Genomic DNA, 11,557 nt, shown 5'->3' on the forward strand with positions numbered 1-11,557 from the left:
GTGTATATATACACACACATATTAAGAAACACGGAAACCGACGATAAGGCGCGATAAAAATCGACACGCGGATGAACTCAACGTTGAACTTGAAAATGGTTATTATTTCCTCTCGCGAGAATTAAAAGTCATCAGCCGTATCAAGCCTTCGCGGCTTCCACGGGAAGTTAAGTTTATGGAGGAATTTCGCGATGAGGCTCTCGCAAGCTCGAGACTCTCCGGGGCTACGGGCTATGGCTACGGAATCGGGAGTAAACGTGGAGAGGAGGGCGCAAGAGAGGAGGAATGAGGGAGAGTGCTGAGCCAGCATAGCCCGCTTGCCAGCCTGCACATCGATACCAACCAGTCAGCCGGCAAGCCAACCTACCTACCAATGAACCCGCCTCTACAGCCGATAGAGAAATTTTTCTCCCCGGTAGAAAACGTTACCGTACGCGTTGATCCAAGTGCAATCGTAATTTCACGCGTCATTCCATCGATCCCTCGACGCCATTTCTTCTCGCGAGAACCACTGAATGACATTTAACAACTTCATCCCTGAATTACTTTCGAACGTCTAAGGAAGCGTTTTATAAGCATTTCTTTGGTTGCGTATATTGTGTACATATGTACATTTACGATTCCTACTTCGTCCAGGAGTCCTTTCATCGATTATTTATCGTCTTATTTTACCAGCTTCGAAATAACTCTTTTTTTACTATCATATAAACAGCAAAAGAAGTTATCACATACCATAACTCTTCTCTCTTCAACGTGATTTGATGAATTGACCTAAATTTACGGCACCATTTTTTGTCTGCGAGCTCTCGGATCAATTTGGACAATTTAACTTTTCTTTAACAAAAACATTGCATGGAAACATATAAATTTCTCCAATTTTATAAATTGCCTAACTAAAATATTTACAAAATATGTAGCAACGTGACCATATTAAAAGTAAGGACATTCAAAATTATTACACTTGAAGGAAGCACTGCAATCTTAATATAATATCCAAGTAGCAATGTATACAAGCTTATTCAAACCTTAAATGCGTTTCTACAAAAATTAATGCGGGAAAATAGCACACACACACGCCCACTTATCGTATCGTATCGAAAATGTTGCGCAGAATGCATGCGGCAAACGCAACCTTCGGGAAATTTTTTGATACTCTGTATTTTTTCACCTTTCCTTTTTCCTTTTACGAAAAGAGATCACCTTTTGCTGCAATGTCATAAAAGTCCTAAGGTTATCGTACGATAACTACTTTATCTCACTTCATTACTGCAATAGGAATCGGTAGACTTTTAAGCCTACGATAAATGTATGATATACATTTAATGTATATATATTTAGTGATATACATTTAAATATATAATGTATATATATATATATATATATAATACAAATAATATATGATAAGATTAGAGACTAAATTCTACATATAATTCGATTTTATATACAAGGTGTTTCTCGTTTATCACAAACATCTTTAACATTCCCTTTGTTTTTAATGAAGAAATATCCAAAAAAGAAGTTGCACATATTACAATCAGCCAAGATATGTCATCTCCTTCATTTTTCGCTCTTATTGTTTTCACTCTCTTCAACGCCCATAAGCGGTCATAATACGAATATATATAAATTATTAGTACAGCATGTAAGATCTCCCCTTTATTAGAGAAAAGGAAAAACAATTCACATTTATAAATTCGGACGTATAATTATAAATAAAATTCTTGATGCAAACAGCAAATTGTCTGAACCAACATTCACTTACCTTTGCAGTAAAAAACGCTCACCCTAACGAGTGACCTTGCATACGTAATGCATATATCATGATGCATGAAACTGGGTAACGGCATCCGAGCACGTGCTAAATTTTTGCTAAAGCAGCTGTGTTTATCGCTAGATGAACAGCCCGCTCGCCAGGTTAGCGTTATTTGTTACCGTATTCTAGTAGCCGTTCTTCCCGCTCACTTACTTATTGGCTTACGTATAGTCATTATTGAAATAACAAATGGGAGAAATAGCGAGTCTCGGATAAAAATTTATGTTTTTTGGCACACAGAGATGGTAAAAAATCTCTCAACGATATGATCTTTTTCCATAATATTTTATTTGTTTCTGTAATAGGAATTTCTTTTAGAAGTATTATAATTCGCGAAAACACGATCGGTAGCGACAAAGAGTGTGAATTGAAAGAACAGAAGAAAGTTCTAGCGGTCAACCTAACAATGAAAGATTAAGGAACTCCAGCAGCGCGATCGGGAGACACGAGCCGACGGATTCCGCTCGAATTCACGCTCCACCTCTTCCCTATTGGAGTCTCCCAGCTTGCTTAAATTGATTGAAATAATCAAACTATAGAACCTTATTTAATACGAAGCGTTTGTAATATTTTTAGCGTTGTAGAAAGCATTACATGGTGCAGAAATTTACGAGCAACTTTGTATGCTTTCAACTATAAACAAATTGCTTAGTTTGTACTCTTTAAAAATTACTCTTTAATGAATCTCCCATTCACATTCTTACATCGTCATTTCGTTACAATATATAACAAAGAACACTAACATAAAAATTCAGCTCCGACAATTATTTGCCATCGTTGTTTAGTTAGATATTTAATCAACAGTGTGTTTAATTCAAAGGTGCATTACAGAAGAGTGTATTTCAAAAGTCAAAAGAATAAATACACGGTTCAATCAATAAATTGCACTTTTATCTTTATTTTTTTCTTTAGAAATTATTATTATTTACAAAATATTTTTAGTCACGCGTGCAATAATGTTCAATCTATCTTTGCATTTAGTGTCAAGTATTAAAACGATATATAACAATTTGAAACAAAGAAGAATTGATAAACTGAATTAGGATAAATATTTTTCATTATTCTCTCTATTAAAATTATAAAAAACAATGTCGTACAATACATTCCTACTATATCACTATCGTATGTATAGTACTTCAAAAACCGAAGGACAAAACCAGCTGGACTGTGGAAATCAATATCAGCTGATCTGCGAAAATCAATAATACGTGACAGATCAAAGAGCACACGTATTTCGGAGTCTGAATGCACGAAATCCAGCAATATCACCAATAAATTTTAATAATCACTTGCAATTTAAAAATTGCGTGTTGCAACCTCAGTATTAGGGTTTTCTAATAAAATTTCAGAATTTAAAACATTATTCGATATTCGATAAAAGCGTAAAACGTACTGTGTACTAGAAATACTTAGAGATAATCCATTTTGTTTTTTCTAAAGAGTCAAAAAAAGCGCTACTAAAGTTTAAATTATTTTTCTGCTCTTCTCCGCTTACATAATGTTGATATGGAGCTATCAGAAATGCTCGAAGATCATAACAGACATCGAAAAACGAACCTGTTGTTGCGATTATAATAATCCCAAGCGCAAAAGGTCGTGAGTAGATTCCAGCCGACAAGGTCTTGCTTTGCATCTGGTATTTTATTAAAAATGTGCTGTATTGCAAATGGCTCGAAGCAGAGCTCGGATCTTTCATAACGGATTGCCACGGTGCTCAATTATTCTGTTTGTACGTTAGAACAGTATAACTCTCGTATACGGGTGAAGAAAGAGGGTTGACGATATTGCTCTATGACGACGCCAGGCCTCACACTGCTCAACCGACCAAGGATACATTATTGGCACTTGGCTGAGAAGTTCTACCCTATCCGGTATATCCAATAGACATCGCTCTCACCGATTACCACTTATTCCGGTCGAAGCAGCATGCCCATGTCGAGGACAGAAACTTCAAAACGGTGGGAAGTATCCGGTATGATGACTTCATCTCGTGGAAGTGGCACACCTTTGCGGATGGAATTTCTCAGCTGGCCGGAAGATGGCTCGATATTGTAGAAATAACAACGGCGATTATTACAATCATTAAGTTTAGTGTTGACTTTTTAAATACGGTGCGTGAAATTTGACTAAAACAAGTGGATTATCTTTAAATATACAATTACTTTTAACGCGTGTGGACTTACAATCAGAATTAGTGAATCATTTTACATAAATAAGAAGAAAACTCAAATTTAAGCTTCGATAATTTGGTCCCCGGTAATTAACAATGGCTTTCAGTATTATGAACACAGTATATCGGCAAAGTATATGTAAAAAATAAGCACTTCCGAGCTTCCCGCTGTAATACAAAAACAGTTATGTTTACAATTTTTTTATTACTAAAGAAAAATCTCTGTATTTCCTTATCCCCTCCTCTTCTGGAAGACGGAGTCTATTCATACAGACAGCTTAATATTCGACCTTAAAATTCGAATGGCTCTACTGACTGAGAACTCTGAGTACTAGTCGCGAGTACTTGCAGCCAGTCACGGTAATCGAATGCGTGGTCGCGGCAATCGACAACTGCAACCCCCTCCGGCCCCTCCCTCTATTCTGCCTGCCGTTTCCGCGGATAATCCTCGAATAATTTGTCCGCTCGCTGTTGAGATGTTCATTTGTTCTGGGCGCGATGACGGATGACAATGAAGTAGAGATCGCGGCACGCTCGAAGGGGTGCGAAATCTGTTTGTCGTTCGCTCAATTATTCTCGGATCATCGTCGTATATCGGGGAGGAGAAAATCGAACATCGTTATCCGTGTCGTCGTGATTAATAACGCAACTGATTCAGTTGAAGCGACCAAGTTTAACGACAATTGTTTCGTTGAACGCCAACAGTACTCGCAAAGGAAGCAACAGTCGAGTTTTGCAAAAACTAGAATCTTGCAAGTCACAGAATGCTAGTAGAAAACGACACGAAAATGGTCAAAACGTTTACTACAATTAATACACTTAATTAATGCAATTTAAGATGTTCATTAAAATCGATGTAAATCTCATTGCACCGAGAAAAAATACTTGAAAATTTATTTACGGGGTATAAAGTTTATTTTTGTGAAATAAAGTTTATTTTGGTGAATAAACTTTATTATCTCGCAGAAATAAATTTTCGGATATTTCTTCCTTAATGTAGGAAATTCAAAATTTGTCTGATTTTCGGCCAACTTTCTCAATTCTATCCCAGTGTACAGCATAAGAACGCGGAAGAAAATACACGAAAATGGTCAAAACGTTTATTACAATTAATACACTTAATTAATGCAATTTAAGATGTTCATTAAAATCGATGTAAATCTCATTGCACCGAGAAAAAATACTTGAAAATTTATTTACGGGGTATAAAGTTTATTTTTGTGAAATAAAGTTTATTTTGGTGAATAAACTTTATTATCTCGCAGAAATAAATTTTCGGATATTTCTTCCTTAATGTAGGAAATTCAAAATTTGTCTGATTTTCGGCCAACTTTCTCAATTCTATCCCAGTGTACAGCATAAGAACGCGGAAGAAAATACACGAAAATGGTCAAAACGTTTATTACAATTAATACACTTAATTAATGCAATTTAAGATGTTCATTAAAATCGATGTAAATCTCATTGCACCGAGAAAAAATACTTGAAAATTTATTTACGGGGTATAAAGTTTATTTTTGTGAAATAAAGTTTATTTTGGTGAATAAACTTTATTATCTCGCAGAAATAAATTTTCGGATATTTCTTCCTTAATGTAGGAAATTCAAAAAATTTGTCTAATTTTCGGCCAACTTTCTCAATTCTATCCCAGTGTACAGCATAAGAACGCGGAAGAAAATACACGAAAATGGTCAAAACGTTTACTACAATTAATACACTTAATTAATGCAATTTAAGATGTTCATTAAAATCGATGTGAGTCTCATTGCACCGAGAAAAGATATTTGAAAATTTATTTACGGGGTATAAAGTTTATTTTTGTGAAATAAAATTTATTTTGGTGAATAAACTTTATTATCTCGCAGAAATAAATTTTCGGATATTTCTTCCTTAATGTAGGAAATTCAAAATTTGTCTGATTTTCGGCCAACTTTCTCAATTCTATCCCAGTGTACAGCATAAGAACGCGGAAGAAAATACACGAAAATGGTCAAAACGTTTACTACAATTAATACACTTAATTAATGCAATTTAAGATGTTCATTAAAATCGATGTGAGTCTCATTGCACCGAGAAAAGATATTTGAAAATTTATTTACGGGGTATAAAGTTTATTTTTGTGAAATAAAATTTATTTTGGTGAATAAACTTTATTATCTCGCAGAAATAAATTTTCGGATATTTCTTCCTTAATGTAGGAAATTCAAAATTTGTCTGATTTTCGGCCAACTTTCTCAATTCTATCCCAGTGTACAGCATAAGAACGCGGAAGAAAATACCGCAGAATCGCGAAGCGAGGAATGACAGATCACATTTATGGGAATTACGGCCGAGACGGAGGGATGCATTTAGCGATTTCCGCTCCGCGTCGGAAGTTCCGTCATATTTGTCACCGGTTCGTTATTAATGGCGCGTTTTATTGCTTCAAGGGGGTAGAGGAAAGAAAAAGTACAGTCCGCCGCGAAGGGTGAGCTTTCGCGAAGAACTGTACAATCCCAAGAGCGTGCTTCTTTTATAGCTGTTAAATTTAATAGCCGTCAAACCACCAGCTGGTGATGACGCTTTTTATGCCTCATATCCGATTCGTCATCGATAAACGCCTGATAGTTTCCGCTGGCTGCGGCAAAGTTCAATTTGACGACCCAGTAGCACTGGTTCGACGTCATATGGCGATTATTTGCCTAGCAAACAACGAGAAATATAACGAGCATTGCTACGAAACAACATATTCGTACTTGATTCGAGTATGTGCGCGACAAAAGATATAATAAAAAATATAACATCTTTTATACTACAAGTAGGACACGCCACTTGACATACACACACAAATACATATTTGCATAATTATTATAATATTTTATTGTTATAAGATCATAAAATATTATAATATTATTATAATATTATAATTATAATTAATTATAATTATAATGTTATGATATTTTATTGTTATAAGATCGCAAAAAATTGTTACACTAAAAAATGATGATTTTAACGGTTGATTGAGTGCACAGAAGAATATCATTGTATTGGAAGAAAAGTAATTACTCAGTTTCCTTCTTTTAAGTAATGGTCACCTTCGACAAAGAATATTTTCTTGATAATAATCTTAAGGTATACGCAAATTTGAAAAAAAACTTTAAATTTTTTAATATTTGTTTCTCAGCGTAAGAAGGATCATTAGAATATTTTGGAGATTTGTTGGAATATATGTCACGGCCAAGTGATGTGTATCATACAAGTATGCTCAAGTAATGTGTCACCCTATGTAAAACAGTGCTGGCCAATCAGAAAAAGTAGTAATGATACTCCAAACGACACATTATAGCTTTCTTAGTGTTATCGGCCGGTTGCATCGGATCAACTGCATCGGATCAACTGCACTCGCTAGCTCATAGCGGCGACCGGACTTCCTGGTAACGAATTATTAATAACCGGTGCGCAACGCGAGCTCTTGTAAGTCAATTGCTGACCACGACGATGTAACGAAGAGCACGATCATTTCGCACGTCTCGTCGCGCCGTGTCGCGTCGCAGCGCATCGCATCGCATTGCATCGCGTTGCATCGCATCGCATCGCGTCACATCGCGCCGTATATCGGATCCGCGATGTCTTAAAACGGCGACCTTCATGCATCCGAGGTTGCACGCGCGAGGACATTTTTGCATTGTTCTTTCCATTTTTTTCCCCGCAATTCGCAAGCAGAGAGTGTATGAGAGAAAGAGAGAGAGAGATAAAGCAAGAGAGAGAGAGAGAGCGCTTCGATCGGAAACAGTATCAATACGCACGCACTGATATCACTCAAATAGGTCAATGACGGACACGACCCCGATTACATGTACATCATACATGGCCGTGGTGCGTGTATGAGTAAGCAGGGGATCGAATCGACTGAAAGATATCTCATGGACGCAGTGGTACATGCAAACATAAAGCTTTTACACACGGCATTTTTAAAGAAACAACAGTCGTGACACCAGATCGTACTTTGTAGTCACATTGTTGGAATCCGTATCGTAATCATTACAATTTATTGTTTTCTCTTTCTACAATTCACACAATTCCTCAATTTTACGAGACGTTCAAGCTTTCCTTCCTCCAAAAATTGTCTTGGACACATTTTATTGCTATGAATATTATGTAATAATTGAAGTATTTCAAATACTTTCTTCAAGCGATTTGACCTTAATACACCGAGAATATTTAAGAAATAAAAACTATTTATTCGGTGGGTACTAACAACATATTTATTTGTGCTAACATAAAATATTTTTCAAAAAAGAAAATATACATTTTCTTAAAACTCTAGAGGTGTTCCTGAAATCAATTGTTTATTCTATTTAAAAAAAAAAATTTAAATTTAAGTAAACATATTATTCGAATGTAAATATTTTTATATTTTTTAGATATTTTTTCTCTCAGTGTAATCATTCTAAAGATATTTTATTGAATGTTCATAAAGATGTGCTGCGATCGTTTTCATAAAATAAAAAATAGAGTCTTGTAAAGAAAAATAATTTGTGTACAAATCGCAGTATCGATTAAAATCATTAGAAAACACATATACTGAACAAAGCATTATTAAGAATAAAATGGGGCTAGTGACAACGGTGATTTAACAACGGTGATCTTTTGTCACACATTTTTGTGTTTCGCAAAAACGAGGACCACCGTGATAATGCGAGTGAATCGCAACGAGAAGGCAAAAGAACTCCTCGGGTGTCAGATCGCATCTGGCATCTGCAATCAACAGTCGCATAGTTCCAGTGACGTCACGTCCGGTCGTGTGTGCCGACTAAGCAGAAACCGCGTAACCGAACTCTATCTGCGGGAAACGATTTCGTAAAAGGAGAGACACATTGCCGCGAAGCACGTGTCGCATCGGGACACGTCGTATCAGAACACGAACATGTTTCAAAATAGAGAAGAATCAAATGGATCAGATACAGAAGGTAAAAAGGGAGATACAAACGAATCTGGACTGAACAGCGAATGCAACTTTCATGAAAACTGATCAAGTGGTCGTTTAATCGGAAGCACGTAATCAATTTTTATTAATCTCTTTACTATGAATGTCGCGTATGCATCGATCTAATTGGAATTGAAAAAGCGTTAAAGTAAAATTTCTACTAAGTAATTAAAATTGTTAATTTAGTATATTTTATAGGTGTGTTACATAATTATCATCTGTTAACCTTTAGGCTGCCGGGAAAGCCACTTTTGTGGCTCTGCACAAATCTCAAATTCTGCGCTATGTGTATGTTACTTATATAGAAAAATTTTTGAGAAAAAAACCACTTTTTTAATGAAAAAATATCGGCAGCTTAAATGTTATTAAATTAAATATATAGGTGGTCCCCCTTTTTGCGAAACACAAAAATGTGTGACAACAGATCACCGTTGTCAAACCACCGTCACTAGTTCCATTTTATTCTTAATAATGCTTTGTTCAGCATATGTGTTTTCTAACGATTTTAATCGATACTGCGATTTGTACACAAATTATTTCTCTTTACAAAACTATTTTATGAAATTATTATATTTAATTAAGGTAGTCAATTATTATAAAGATAATTGGTCTCAATGATGAGTATATTGCTTTACGATGCACGTATTAATTATCTACCTTCTTCTCTTATTTTTTCAAAGATAAACAAATCAAACTGATCATGCTATATCGAAAAATTAATCTTCATATCAAGCTCACTTGTCGATTTTACACCTATTCCGTTGTCGGTACTTGAAGTTATAACTGAACTAGTAAAGAATCACAAATTGCTTCAACAAGCAGTTAATTATCTATCAGTTTGCTTTCATGGCTAAGCAAAGTAGTTGTACGCAGCATTATTTTACTTCCTATTAATAAATTCGTGACTATATTTGCTTGGTGCGCATTATAAATTACATTCTAAACGTAAAATCCTATAAATAGATAAGTTGCAATATTGTATCGCATAAGAGTCGAACAGCAAATGACCTTTAACTAGCTCGTAGTCTTGATAAATCTTAGGAGTAAAAGATATTATATTTTGCCTATATTCTTCGATATTAATCATATCATTAACAAATATATAAAAAAAGTCATATTTTTTGGAAAGGGATATTCTTACTCCCAAAATTTCCTTTCAACTAAAGCAAAAAGTATTTCATTTTATATTCTATATAAAAATATAAAATTTTTTATATATTTCTATATAAAAATATTTTAATATTATATTTTATTTTGTTTTATGCTAAACATATGTATAGGGGGAACCAGAGCTAATTGGCTATCAGGGTAAGTTGCTAAAACCGGTTATCTCTAGTATTTTCTAACAAGTTACAAAATTAAGCAAATAAAATTTTTAAACGTGTCAAAGATGGCTTTAAAATGTCTGCTTGATTGATTCTAAAATCTGTTAAAAAACAATAGAAATAATCGATTTTGTCGACTTACCTCTGTGGCCAAATAGCCCCTGTCTCTCTTACTCCATATTTGAAAAGCTAATATATATAAAATATAATGTAAAATTTAATGATCAGACATTAACGAATTGCAGGCGATACAAATATCACGTCGCGCCAATGCTGATGATAAATATAATTATAAATCTTTCAGTTTGGAACAGTTACACTGTGTTAATTGCTTACAGATAGTTACTCTCACAGATTAGTTGTATGCCATAAATATGCCACGTGGGGATTTTAATCGTGTTTACTGCACATGATAGCTATTGTAAAAAGTGTAGCGACGATATCATGCACCATGCAAACAAAATATCTCAATCATTTAATTAGTTATATAATTCTAAAGCGGTTCCTAATCTTCTCGACTATAGGATTGATTCATAATTCAATCGGGTTCAACCGAGATTACACGCCATCGTTAAATTTAGAATCGGAACATTATAACGTATTTCAGAGATAAATTGTTGTTTGTTTCAAAGGCTATCCTGACAAGACTTAAAAATATTTTCATTTCTTTCTCTCATTTAACGTATATTTAACGTCACTACTAACGGTCATTTCTCATCGTTATTTTAGATAGTCAATCTTCATAAAGACTAATAAACTACAAAATCTGTCTTTGCAATTATGCTTAAATAAATGCTTCTTCCCAAAAACCCTAAGAAATGAATAAGTCGTAAAAGATTAAATTTTTTAAGGATAAAAATCTGTATGCTTGTATCAAAATCAACTAATATATCTAAAATATAGTCAATGAAATATATTTACGTTTTGATGATGTACTGAGAGAAAAAAGAATCGATCTATGTAAAATTATAATTATTTTTAGCTCTCCATGCATATATTTTGAGTGTTCTAATACGAAAATGGTAGTAACAAAGACATATAAGGTTATTATCACTAGCATTAGACATATAAGGTTATTATCACTAGCAGAATTTACTTAAAGAAATAGTTTTGTTCGTCATATTTTACAATAATTATTTCTCTATGTAATTAGTTACCAAACATTTCTTTCTCAATGTGCGCCAATTTTATTCTTATGGTGATTTTAATCACCTGGTAATCTCATTAATCAATGCAGATTATCCAAAACTTTAGTCCTTATAATTACCTCAAATTTAAGATTG

This window comes from Odontomachus brunneus, unplaced genomic scaffold (genome assembly GCF_010583005.1).
Source record: "Odontomachus brunneus isolate Ranch 3 - 2012 unplaced genomic scaffold, Obru_v1 Obru_scaffold_016, whole genome shotgun sequence".
Lineage (NCBI taxonomy): Eukaryota > Metazoa > Arthropoda > Insecta > Hymenoptera > Formicidae > Odontomachus > Odontomachus brunneus.